This window comes from Bos mutus, chromosome 1 (assembly GCF_027580195.1).
Source record: "Bos mutus isolate GX-2022 chromosome 1, NWIPB_WYAK_1.1, whole genome shotgun sequence".
Lineage (NCBI taxonomy): Eukaryota > Metazoa > Chordata > Mammalia > Artiodactyla > Bovidae > Bos > Bos mutus.
Window position 1 is genome coordinate 64,834,244 of NC_091617.1, and position 14,235 is coordinate 64,848,478.

Sequence of the window (14,235 nt, forward strand, 5' to 3'; positions counted from 1 at the left end):
GCATGCATATTTTAATGATGAGAAACAAAGTTGATAAAAGCTCTAAAGTGTCACTTTCATTATCAATATTGTCTCTTCAAATGTATATATTTTTGCTAAGTACTAAATAAAACACACAAATAAATTATATAGATTTGGTTCTTTATTTTTAAATAATAGAAACTGGATTAGCCTAATAAATACTGAGCCTGAAAGACAAGTCCCCTGATAGTAAGAGAAAGTACATTGAATTTCTTCAAATTGATTTATAAATAGTGTAATTCCAATCAAGTGTCATTCAGATTTACTTTTTAAATTGAAATTCGGTTGATTTACATTATTATATTAGTTTCATGTATAAAATATAATGATTAAATATGTTTACAGATTATATTCCACTAAAAGTTATTAAAAGATAATGGCTCTAATTCCCTATGTTATACAATATATCCCTTGTTGCTTATCTATTTTATAGATATTAGTTTTTATCTCTTAATCCTGTACTCCTAATTTACCCCTCCCCCTTCCATCTCCATTCTGGTAATCACTAGTTTATTTTTTGTTTCTGTGAATCTATTTCTGTTTTGCTGTATATACTTATTTGTATTATTTTTAGATTGCAAATTTAAGTGACATATAGTATTTGTGTTTGAATAATTTTACTAAGCATAATGTTCTCTAAGTCCATCTGTGTTGCAGCAATTGGTAGAGTTTTGTTTCTTTCTATGCTGAATTATATTTCATTGTATATATATGTGTGTATATATAACTGCCAAATTCTTTTTATGTGTTCATCTATTCGTGGACATTTGGGTTGCTTCCATATCTTGGCTATCATAAATGGTGGCGGTTTAGTAACTAAGTTGTGTCTGACTCTTTTGACCCCATGGAGTGTAGTCTGCCAGAGACTCTCCAGGCAAGAATACTGGAGTGGGTTGCTATATCCTTCTCCAGGGGATCCTTCTGACCCAGGAATCGAACCCAGGTCTCCTGTACTGCTTGGATTGCTTCCATATCTTGGCTATCATAAATAGCACTGTTTTAAAGATTGGGGTGCATGTATTCTTTGAATTATGTGTTCATTTTCTTAATATATATACCCAGGAGTGGAACTGCTAGATTATATGGTATTTCTGATTTTAGTTTCTTGAGAAACTTTCATGCTTCTTTCCATAGTGGCAGGACTAATATACATTCTGACCAACATGTACAAGGGTTCCCTTTTCTCCACATCCCCTCCAATATTTGTTATCTATGGACTTTTTGATGACAGTCATCTGACAGGTACGAGGTGATATCTCATTGTGGTTTTGATTTGCATTTCTCTAGTAATTAGCATGGAGAAGGCGATGGCACCCTACTCCAGTACTCTTGCCTGGAAAATCCCATGGATGGAGGAGCCTGGTAGGCTGCAGTCCATGGGGTCGCTAAGAGTCAGACATGACTGAGCGACTTCACTTTCACTTTTCACTTTCATGCATTGGAGAAGGAAATGGCAACCCACTCCAGTGTTCTTGCCTAGAGAATCCCAGGGACGGGGGAGCCTGGTGGGCTGCCATCTATGGGGTCGCACAGAGTCGGACATGACTGAAGCGACTTAGCAGCAGCAGTAATTAGCAGTGTTAAGCATCTTTTCATGTCCCTGTTTGCTGTCTGTATGTCTTCTTTGGAAAAAGGTCTATTTAGGTCTTTTACCCATTTTTAAATTGGGTTGTTTGTTTTTTTAAAATATTGAGTTGTATGAGTTGTTTATGTATTTTGAGTATCAATTTCTTAGTCATATCATTTGCAAATATTTTCTCCCATTTTGTTGGTTGTCTGTTTATTTGTCAATGGTTTCCTTTGCTGTGTGAAAGCTTTTAAGTTTAATTTGGCCCCATTTGTTTATTTTTGCTTTGTTTCTTTTGCCTTAGGATACAGTTTTTAAAAAAATAAATATTGCTACAATTTATGTCAAGTGTTCTTCCTATTTTTTTCTAGGAGTTTTATAGTTTCAGGACTTACATTATATCTTTCATCCATTTTGAGTTTATTTTTGTATATGGTATGAGGAAATCTTCTATTCTCACTGTTTTACATGTAGCTCTCCAGTTTTCCCAGAACCACTTATTGAAGAGACTGTCTTTTCTCCATTTTATATTTTTGCCTCCTTTGCTGTATATCAATTGACCGTAGATGCAAGGGTTTATTTCTGGAATCTCTATTCTGTTTTATTGTTGTATATGTCTTGTTTTGTGCCTGTGCCATGCTTTTTTCATTATTATAGCCTTGTAGTATAGTCTGAAGTCTGGGAGCATGTTACCTTCAGCTTTGTTTTATCCTTTCAAGATTGTTTTAGCAATTTAGCATCTTTTGTGATTCCATATGAATTTTAGGATATTTGTTCTAGTTATGTAAAAAAAAAAATCTCATGAGTATTTTGATAGAAACTGCATTAAATCTGTAGATTGCTTTGAATGTATAGACATTTTAATTGGATGGTTTCATAGAAGAATTCTGACAGACATATAAAGAAGGACTTATACTTATCATTCCCAAACTCTTCCAAAAAAAATAATTTGAAGATGACAGCACACTCCAAATATCATTCTACTAGTCTGGTGCTACCCTGATACCAAAACCAGACAGATACATTACAAAAAAAGAAAATTACAGGTCAGTATCTTTGATGAATATAGATGTAAAAATTCTCAGCAAAGCTTTAGGAAACAGAATCCAAAAATATGTTAAAAAGATCATACACTATGATCAAGTAAGATTTTTCCCAGGAGTGCAAGGATGGTTTGACATTGCAAATCAATCAGTGTGATACACAACAGTAACAAAAGGAAGAATAAAAAATCACACTCAATTCAATAGACACAGAAAAAGACTGACAAAATTCAACATCCTTTGATGATACAAGCCCTTAGTAAAGTAGGTATGGAGAATTTACTTATTTTTTAAAAATTTACAAGCTGATTTTTAAATTCATAATAAAAATGAAATGTTTAAGAATAGCCAAAATTTTTTTTTTTTTTTAATGAATAACATTGTGATATTGGTACAGGGCAATACAAGAAAGCCAATGGATCTAAAGAGATATTCCAGAAACGATTCAGGTATTTGGGAGAATTTTGTGTATTTTAAAGAAGATATTTCAGGGTATGATCAACTATTAAATAACTGGCTTTGGTCAGTTGGTATTCAGTTTGAAAAAAATTTTAAGACCTTATCAAGTAATGGAACAGGAATTGAAAAATGAGCATCTAGACATAGCAATCATGATTATGCCCATACATACCAGTATGGGCAACTTGTTGTCAACATTTAAAATATGTTGATAGAAAATCCATTTCAGATATTTATCCTATTTATAGGACCAACAGGCAAAATATTGAAAATAGCCTAAAGGTCTATTAATAAAAAATTGAATAAATGAATGATACTATATACATACTGTGGAATGCTATTCTGATAAGGAAGATTCTTCAAGCCATATTTTTTAAACAAAAGATGTAGAACAGTAAGGTTAGTATAAAATCACTTGAATAATGAATTTATGTTTTTACTTACATATTTAAATATTCAAGGGAAAAAGCCCCAGAGAAGATGTACAAATCTGGGAAGGATACTAGTGATTGACATTGAGGAAAATGGTCAAAAATACTCACATTTTACTTGTGTTGTTCAAATTTTTATGAAAAACTATAATGTGTATTAGTTGGGTAATTAGAAATTAAAAGGAATGCAAAATAAATTAGTGTTAGAGGCAGAAGACTGTGTTTGTATTGTGATCCACTGCTTATTATCATATAACCTTGAATAAATCTCTTGACTTCCTGTAGTTTAGTTTTTCCATCAATAGCCTTTGTCACATACAAATTCTTGATTTGAATGTATTCAGTCTTATCAGTTTTCCATTTGACTCCTGCATTTTGTTTGTTACCTGCTAGATATTTCCCTTCCTAAGGGAAAATGCAGTTTTATTTTTTCTATCAGTTTTAAGGCTTTCTGTTTCACAATTTGATTTTAATCTATATGTAATTTATTTTATGGTGGTTTGTTATAAGGGTATGCTTTCATTTTTATATACAAATTATTTATTTATTGAATAGTCAATTCAGTTTACACTGATTTATAAGGACATCTCACTTATGTATCAAGTTATTACTTTTGAGTGGGTCTTTGGGCTTTTTTCTCTGTTGCATTGATACATTTATCTATTATTCTACTGATGGCACACTTTATTAATTATAATATCTTTACTAAATATCTTGATATTTGGTAGCCCCTCTCCATTCTCATTTTCTCATCTTGTTTTCTTTTATGACCATTTATTCTACTATATAAGTTTTAGGATTAGCTTATCAAACTCTATGTAAATCCTTGTTGGGACTCTGAAACATGGACATATTGATGAATTTAGAGAATATGTACATCATTAAGACATGAGTGTTTTATCTTCTCATCTTATAAACAAGATATATTTACTTTGGCTTTCTTTTATGTCTTTCTGTATAGCTTTACAACTTTTTCACAAAAAAGTCACACATATCTTTTGTTAGCTTAATTTTAAGTCCCTTACAGACTCTATTGCTCCTATGAATTAATTTTCTTAAAATCTGTTTCATAATTAATTGTTAGTGTATATGTGTTAATCACTCAGTTGTATCCGACTCTTTGCAACCCTGTAGACTGTAGCCCACCAAGCTCCTTTGTCCATGGAATTCTCCAGGCAAGAATATTGGAGTGGGTAGCCATTCCCTTCTCCAGGGGATCTTCCCAGCCCAGAGATCAAACCCAGGTCTCCTGCATTGCAGGCAGATTCTTTGCTCTCTGAGCCACCAGGGAAGCCCATATAAAATACTATTCATTTTTGTTATTTTGTATCCAACTACATCACCGAATGTTTGCTTTCAGTAACTGTCTTTAAATTATTTGAAATATTCTGTGCATAAAAGGATAGCAATTATAGACAAATTTTATTTCTTTCATATTTTGGTGTAAATTATTTTGGTGTAAATTTGTATTTTGGTGAAAAATTAATCAATAGTCAATTTTTGAAAGAAATGAAAAATTTTATTCAAGCCAAGTTGAAGAATATAACCTGGGGGGGTGGTCCTAAGATGGCGGAGAAATAGGATGGGGAGACCACTTTCTTCCTTACAAATTCATTGAATGAACATTTGAACGCTGACCAAATTCCACAAAACAACTTCTGAATGCTGGCAGAGAACATCAGGCACCCAGAAAGGCAGCCCATTGTCTTCAAAAGGAGATGGAGAAGTCTTGAGGCTATTGTAAGAATAAGACTGAAAACCAGAGGCAGGAGGCTTAGGTACAAATCCTGAGAACACCAGAGAACTCCTGACTCCAGGGAACATTAATCGATAGGAGCTCATCAAAAGCCTCCATACCTACACTGAAACCAAGCACCACCCAAGGGCCAACAAGTTCCAGAGCAAGACATACCACGCAAATTCTCCAGCAACACAGGAACATAACCCTGAGCTTCAATATACAGGCTGCCCAAAGTCACACCAAACCCACTGACATCTCAGAACTCACTACTGGACACTTAATTGCACTCCAGAGAGAAGAAATCCAGCTCCACCCACCAGAACACTGACACAAGCTTCCCTAACCAGGAAACCTTGACAAGCCACCCGTCCAACCCCACCCACAGCGAGGAACCTCCACAATAAAGAGGAACCACAAACTGCCAGAATATGGAAAGGCCACCCCAAACACAGCAATACAAACAAGGTGAAAAGGCAGAGAAATACTCAGCAGGTAAAGGAACAGGATAAATGCCCACCAAACCAAACAAAAGAGGAAGAGATAGGGAATCTACCTAATAAAGAATTCCATATAATGGTAGTGAAAATGATCCAAAATCTTGAAAACAAAATGGAGTTACAGATAAATAGCCTGGAGACAAGGATTGAGAAGATGCAAGAAAGGTTTAACAAGGACCTAGAAGAAATAAAAAAGAGTCAATATATAATGAATAATGCAGTAAATGAGATAAAAAACACTCTGGAGGGAACCAACAGTAGAATAATGGAGGCAGAAGATAGGATACATGAGGCAGAAGATAGAATGGTGGAAATAAATGAAGCAGAGAGGAAAAAAGAATTTAAAGAAATGAGGACAACCTCAGAGACCTCTAGGACAATGTTAAACACCCCAACTTTCGAATCATAGGAGTCCCAGAAGAAGACAAAAAGAAAGACCATGAGAAAATACTTGAGGAGATAATAGTTGAAAACTGCCCTAAAATGGGGAAGGAAATAGTCACCCAAGTCCAAGAAACCCAGAGAGTCCCAGACAGGATAAACCCAAGGCAAAACACCCAACTGCTAAGTCACTTCAGTCGTGTCCGACTCTGTGCTACCCCATAGACGGCAGCCCACCAGGCTGCCCTGTCCCTGGGATTCTCCAGGCAAGAACACTGGAGTGGGTTGCCATTTCCTTCTCCAATGCGTGAAAGTGAAGTCGCTCAGTCGTGTCCGACACTTAGCGACCCCATGGACTGCAGCCTACCAGGCTCCTCCATCCATGGGATTTTCCAGGCAAGAGTACTGGAGTGGGGTGCCATTGCCTTCTCCAAAAACACCCAAAGACACATATTAATCAAATTAACAAACATCAAACACAGAGAACAAATATTAAAAGCAGCAAGGGAAAAACAACAAATAACACACAAGGGGATTCCCGTAAGGATAACAGCTGATCTTTCAATAGAAACTCTTCAGTCCAGGAGGGAATGGCAGGACATACTTAAAGTGAAAAACCTACAGCCCAGATTACTGTTCCCAGCAAGGATCTCACTCAGATATGAAGGAGAAATCAAAAGCTTTACAGACAAGCAAAAGCTGAGAGAATTCAGCACCACCAAACCAGCTCTCCAACAAATGCTAAAGGATCTTCTCTAGACAGGAAACACATCAAGGGTGTATAAACTCGAACCCAAAACAACAAAGTAAATGGCAATGGGACCATACTTATCAATAATTACCTAAAATGTAAATGGGCTGAATGCCCCAACTAAAAGACAAAGACTGGCTGAATGGATACAAAAATAAGATCCCTATATATGTTGTCTACAAGAGACCCACCTCGAAACAAGGGACACATACAGACTGAAAGTGAAGGGCTGGAAAAAGATATTCCATGCAAATAGAGACCAAAAGAAAGCAGGAGAAGCAATACTCATATCAAATAAAATAAAGACTTTAAAATAAAGGCTGTGAAAAGAGACAAAGAAGGACATTACATAATGATCAAAGGATCAATCTAAGAAGAAGATATTACAATTATAAATATATATGCACCCAACATAGGAGCACCACAATATGTAAGACAAATGTAACAAGTATGAAAGGGGAAATTAACAATAACACAATAATAGTGGGAGAGTTTATACCACACTCACACCTATGGATAAATCAACTAAACAGAAAATTAACAAGGAAACACAAACTTTAAATGGTACAATAGACCAGTTAGACCTAATTGATATCTATAAGACATTTCACCCCAAAACAATGAATTTCACCTTTTTCTCAAGTGCACATGGAACCTTCTTCAGAATAGATCACATCCTGGGCCATAAATCTAGCCTTAGTAAATTAAAAAAAATTGAAATCATTCCAAGCATCTTTTCTGACCATAATGCAGTAAGATTAGATGTCAATTACAGGAGAAAAACTATTAAAAATTGCAACATATGGAGGCTGAACAACACACTGCTGAATAACCAACAAATCACAGAAGAAATCAAAAAAGAAATCAAAATATGCATAGAAATGAATGAAAATGAAAACAACCCAAAACCTATGGGACACTGTAAAAGAAGTGCTAAGGGGAAGGTTTATAGCAATACAGGCTTACCTCAAGAAACAAGAAAAAAGTCAAATAAATAACCTAACTCTGCACCTAAAGCAATAAGGAGTTCATGATCCGAGCCACAGTCAGCTCCTGGTCTTGTTTTTGCTGACTGTCTAGAGCTTCTTCATCTTTGGCTGCAAAGAATATAATCAGTCTCATTTCAGTGTCGACCATCTGGTGATGTCCATGTGTAGAGTTTTCTCTTGTGTTGTTGGAAGAGGGTGTTTGCTATGACCAGTGCGGTCTCTTGGCAGAACTCTATTAGCCTTTGCCCTGCTTCATTCTGTACTCCAAGGCCAAATTTGCCTGTTACTCCAGGTGTTTCTTGACTTCCTACTTTTGCATTCCAGTCCCCTATAATGAACAGGACATCTTTTTGGGATGTTAGTTCTAGAAGGTGTGGTAGGTCTTCATAGAACCATTCAGCTTCTTCAGCATTAGTGATCGGGGCATAGACTTGGATTGTCTTGATATTGAAAGGTTTGTCTTGGAAACAAACAGAGATCATTCTGTTGGTTTTGAGATCACATCAAAAAACTGAATTTCGGACTCTCTTGTTGACTATGATGGCTACTCCATTTCTTCTAAGGGATTCTTGCCCACAGTAGAAGATATAATGGTAATCTGAGTTAAATTTGCCCATTCCGGTCCATTTTAATTTGCTGATTCCTAAAGTGTTGATGTTCTCTTGCCATCTCCTATTTGACCACTTCCAATTTACCTTGATTCATGGACCTAACATTCCAGGTTCCTATGCAATATTGCTCTTTACAGCATCAGACTTTACTTCCATTACCAGTCACATCCACAACTGGGTGTTGTTTTTGCTTTGGCTCCATCTCTTCATTCTTTCTGGACTTATTTCTCCACTGATCTCTAGTAGCATGCACCTACTGACCTGGGGAGTTCATCTTTCAGTGTCCTACCTTATTGCCTTTTCATACTGTTCAAAATATATAAGAAGTATAGTTGAAGTATATAATAAGTGTAATTTAAGTATAGTTGACTTAGAATAGTAATTAGTTTCAGCTGTACAACATAATGATTTGATACTTTTATAGATTATGCACCATATAAAGTTATTATGATATTATTGTTTACATTGCTTGTGCTATACCTCTTAATACTCTTCACCTATTTTGCTACCTTCCCCAAGTGCCCTTCCCCACTGGAAACCACTCGTTTTGTTCTCTGTATTGTGCATCTTTTTCTGTTTTGTTATATATTTGTTTTACTATTTTTAGATTCCACATATATAAGAAAACATATACTATTTATCTTTCTTAATCTGACTTGTTTCACTTAGCATACTGCTCTCCAGGTTCGTTCATGCTATCACAATTGGCATGATTTCATTCTTTTTTGTGGTTGAGAAATATTCCTGTGTGTGTGTGTGTACCACATCTTTATCCATTCATGTGCTGATGGACACTTAGGTTGCTTCATATCTTAACTATTGTAAATGATGCTGCAGTGAACATTGGGGATGTGTATATCTTTTTAAATTAGTGTTTTAATTTTCTTAAGGTAAGTATCCGGGATTGGAGTTGCTGGATCATACAGTAATTCAATTTTTAATTTTTTGAGGAACCTCCATACTGCTTTCCATAGTGGCTGCATCAATATATGTTCTCCCAACAGTGCACAAGAGTTCCCTTTTCTGCACATCCTTGCAAATACTTGTTAATTATTTGTGGTCTTTTTGATCACAGCCATTCTGACAGGTGTGAGGTGATATCATTGTGGTTGGTAATTACTAATGTTGAGCTTCTTTTCATGTGCCTGTTGGATGTCTGTATGTCTTCTTTGGAAAAATACCATTTTTAAAATCAGATAGTTTTTTGGTACTGAATTGTATCAGTTCTTATATATTTTGGATGTTTGTTTCATCGTTTGCAAATATTTTCTCCCATTTCATAGTTTTTTCTTTTTATTTATGCTTTCCTTCTCTGAGCAAAAGATTTTTTAGTTTGATGTAGTGCCATTTGCTTATTTTTGCTTTTTTGTTCTTGTCTGAGGAGACAGATCCAAAAAGTATTACTGATAGTGATTTCAAAGAGCATATTGCCTGTGTTTTCTTCTATGAGTTTTTCTATTTCAGGTTTAAGTGTTTTGTCCATAGAGTTTATTTTTTTATAAGTTATGAGAAAATGGTCTAGTTTCATTCTTTTACATAACTTATATAAAGAAACTGTCTTCTTCCCTTTTTATATTCTTGCCTCCTTTATCGTTGATTAATTGACCATATGTGCATGGGTTTATATCTAGGCTTTCTGTTCTGTTTGATAGATCTACTTGTCTGTTTCTGTGCAGCATCATACTGTTTTGATTACTTTAGCTTTATAGTATTTTTTTATTTTATTTTATTATTTTTTATAGTATTTTTTTAAATCAGGGCATGTAATACCTCCAGCTTTGTTCTTTCTCAAGATGGCTTTGATTATTCAGGGTCTTTTGTGGTTCTATTCAAATTTTAGGGTTATTTGTTCTAGTTCTGTGAAAAATGCTGTGGGTATTTTGATAGAAACTGCATTGAATCTGTAGATTGCTTTGGGTAGTATAGACTTTTTAACACTATAAATTCTTCCAGTCCATGAGCATAGAATATCTTAATGTTTATTTATGTTATCTTCAATTTATTTCATCAGTGCCATATAGTTTTCAGAGTGTAGGTCTTTCACCTCCTTAAGTATATTCCTAAGTATTTTATACTTTTTGATGAAGCTTTAAATGGGATTGTATTCTTGCTTTCTCTTTCTGATAGTCATTTTTAATGTATAGACATGCTGATATATATATATATATATTCATTTTTCTGCATCCTTACTGAATTCTTATTAGCTCTAATAGTTTTGAGTGGAGTCATTAGAGTTTTTTATATGAAGCATCATGTCATCTGCAAATAGTGACATTTTTACTTCTTCCTTCTAATTTGGATGCCTTTATTTATTTTTCTTGTCTGATTCCTGTGGTTAGGACTTCCAATTTTATATTAAATAAGAATGACATTCTTTTCCTGTTCTTGATCTTAGAGAAAAAGTATTTGCCATGTACTTTTCCCCATTTACTATAAAGTTTACCTGTGGTTTTGTCACATATGGCCTTTATTATGTTGAGATATATTCCCTCTATACCCACTGATGAAAATATTTATCATGAGTGATTGTTGAATTTTGTCAAATGCCTTTTCTGCACCTTTTGTAATGATCATGTGATTTTATCCTTCCCTTAGTTAATGTGGTGTATCACAGTGATTGATTTTCACATACTGAACCAAATTTGCACTCTTGGGAGAAATCCCATTTGATCATGGCATAAGATTCTTTTTATATGCCATTGAATTTTGTTTTCTAATATTTTGTCAAGGATCTTTGCATCTGTATTTTTCAGATTTATTGGCCTGTAATTGGACAGGGAGGCCTGGCATGCTGCGATTCATGGGGTCGCAAAGAGTTGGACACAACTGAGTGACTGAACTGAACTGAATTTCCTTTTTTATAATGTCTTTGGATTTGATATCCATGTAATACTGGATTCAAATAATGAGTTTGGAAGTGTTCCTTTCTCTTTAATTTTTTGGAAGAGTTTGAAAGGGATAAGTGTCAATTCCTCCTTAAATGTTTGGTAGAATTCCAGTATGAAGCTATGTGATCCTGGACTTTGTTGGGAGTTTTTTTTTTTTTTTTTTAATTTAATTGCAGATTCAGTTTCATTACTGGTAATTGGTCTTTTCATATTTTCTACATTTTCTTGGGATATTTTACATTTCTTGCAGTTTGTGCATTTCTTCTAGATTGTCCAAGTTGTTGTATAAATGTTTGTAGTATTCTTCAGTTATTGCCTTTCTGTGCTATCTTTCAAAACTTTTTGTTCATTTTTTATTGTATTTATTTGGGCCCTCTTTTTCTCTTGATAAATCTGGCTAAAAGTTCATCAATTTTCTTTATCTTTAAAAAGTTAACCTCTTAGTTTCATTGATTTTTTTCCCCCCATTTTTGTGTCTCTGTTTCATATATTTCTCTCCTTGGGCTCTCTCCTTTTCTTTGTTATTTCCTTCCTTCTAATCATTGGGCTTTGTTTTATTTTTGTAAGTCTCTTAAATTTCTAGGTTTTTTTTTTTTTTATACTTTTGTTTGTTTCTTGAGGTAGGCTTGTAATCTATAAACTTCTCAACTGTATTTGTTGCATCCCATAGATTTTGAGAAGTTGTGTTTCTATTTTCATTCATCTCATCTTTAAATTTCCTCTTTGATTTGTTCATTGACCCATTGATTTTCTAGCAACCTATTGTTTGGTCTTCAAGTGTTTGCATCTTTTCCACCTTTCATCCTATAATTGATATCTAGTTTCATACCCTTATGGTCAGAAAAGATACTTGATGTGATTCTACTCTCCTTAAATTTATTGAGATTAGTTTTGTGGCCTACTTTGTGATATGTCCTGGTGAATATTCCATGTGCTCTTGAAAACTGCATATTCTGTAGTTTCTGGATGGAATGCTTAGTAAATGTCTATTGAGTTCAACTGTCAAAGTATCATTGAAGGCCAGTGTTTTCTTTTTGATTTTCTGTCTGGGTGATTTATTCATTGTTGTAAGTTGGGTATTAAAATCCCCTACTAATACTTGTTATGGCAATTTCTGCTTTTATTATGTCTAATAAAAATATTATGTCTGTCTGTTATTGTTTGGCTTATATATTTAGTTGCTCCTGTTAGGTACATGTATATATTTATTAACATTATTTCCTCTTTTTGGGTTTAGCCCCTTAACATTATGTGATGCCCTTCTTTTCCTTTTGTTATAGTCTTTGTTTTAAAGTCTATTTTGCTGATATGAGTTGTATTACCCCTACTTTCTTTTCATTCTGTTTGAATGGAACATCTTTTTCCATCCTTTCACTTTCAGTCTGTGTGTGTCTTTAGCTCTGAACTGAGTCTCTTATAGACAGCATATATATGAGTATTTATTTATTTATTTTTATCTGTTTAGCTACCCTGTGTCTTTTTGTTGGGGCATTGAGTTTACTTCCACTTAAAGTGATTATTGATAGGCATGTGCTTTTTGCCATTTTGTTATATGTTTTCTGGTTGTTTTTGTTGTTGTTCACCCATAAGTCATGTCCAACTCTTTGTGACCCCATGAATTGTAGCATGCCAGGCTCCCCTGTCCTTCACTATCTCCAAGAGTTTGCTCAGATTCACGTCCATTGAGTTGGTGATGCTATCTAACCATCTCATCCTCTGCTGTCCCCTTCTTCTTTTGCTTTCCATCTTTCCCAGCATCAGGGTCTTTTCCATTGAGTTGACTCTTTACCTCAGGTGGCCACAATATTCGAGCTTCAGCTTCAGCCTCAGTCCTTCCAGTGAATGTTCAGGGTTGACTTCCTTTTGGATTGACTGGTTGGATCTCCTTGCAGTCCAAGGGACACTTAAGAGTCTTCTCCAGCACCACATTTCACAAGCCTCAAATGTGATCAGTCTTATTTATGGTTCAGTTCTCGCATCCATACATGACTACTGGAAAAACCATAGCTTTGACTATGCAGAACTTTGTTAGCAAAGTTATGTCTCTGCTTTTTAATATGCTGTCTACTCCAGTACTCTTGCCTGGAAAATCCCATGGATGGAGGAGCCTGGTAGGCTGCAGTCCATGGGGTCGCTAAGAGTCAGACACAACTGAGCAGCTTCACTTTCACTTTTCACGTTTCACTTTCATGCATTGGAGAAGGAAATGGCAACCCACTCCAGTGTTCTTGCCTGGAGAATCCCAAGGACGGGGGAGCTTGGTGGGCTACTGTTTATGGGGTCACACAGACCTGGACACGACTGAAGCAACTTAGCAGCAGCAGCAGGCTTGTCATCACTTTCCTTCCAAAGAGCAGATATCTTTTAATTTCATGGCTGCAGTTGCTATTCACAGTGATTTTGGAGCCCCAGAAAATAAAATCTATTGCTTTTTCCCCTTCTGCTTGCTGTGAAGTGGTAGGAGCAGATGCCATGATCTTAGTTTTTTGAATGTTGAGTTTTAAGCCAGCTTTTTCACTCTCCTCTTTTACCCTCATCAAGAGGTGCCTTAGTTCCTCTTTGTTTTCTGCCATTAGAGTGGTATCACCTGCATATCTGAGGTTGGTGATATTTCTCCTGGCTACCTTGATTCTAGCTTATGTTTCATTGAGGCCAGCATTTTGTGTGATGTACTGTGCATATAATTTAAATAAGCAGAGTGACAATATATAGCCTTGACATACTCCTTTCCTAATTTTGAACCAGTCTTTTGTTCCTTGTTCGGCTCTAACTGCTACTTCTTGGCCTGCATACAGGTTTCTCGGCAGGTAAGGTGGTCTGGTATTCCCATTTCTTAAAGAAATCCACAGTTTGTTG

General features: G+C 35.2%; 1 protein-coding gene across 3 annotated transcripts in view; it reads left to right on the plus strand.

Moving 5' to 3' along the window:
* Positions 1-14,235, plus strand: part of STXBP5L (syntaxin binding protein 5L) — a 338,367-nt gene that overhangs the window by 136,563 nt on the left and 187,569 nt on the right. The gene's annotated exons all lie outside the window — the stretch shown is intronic.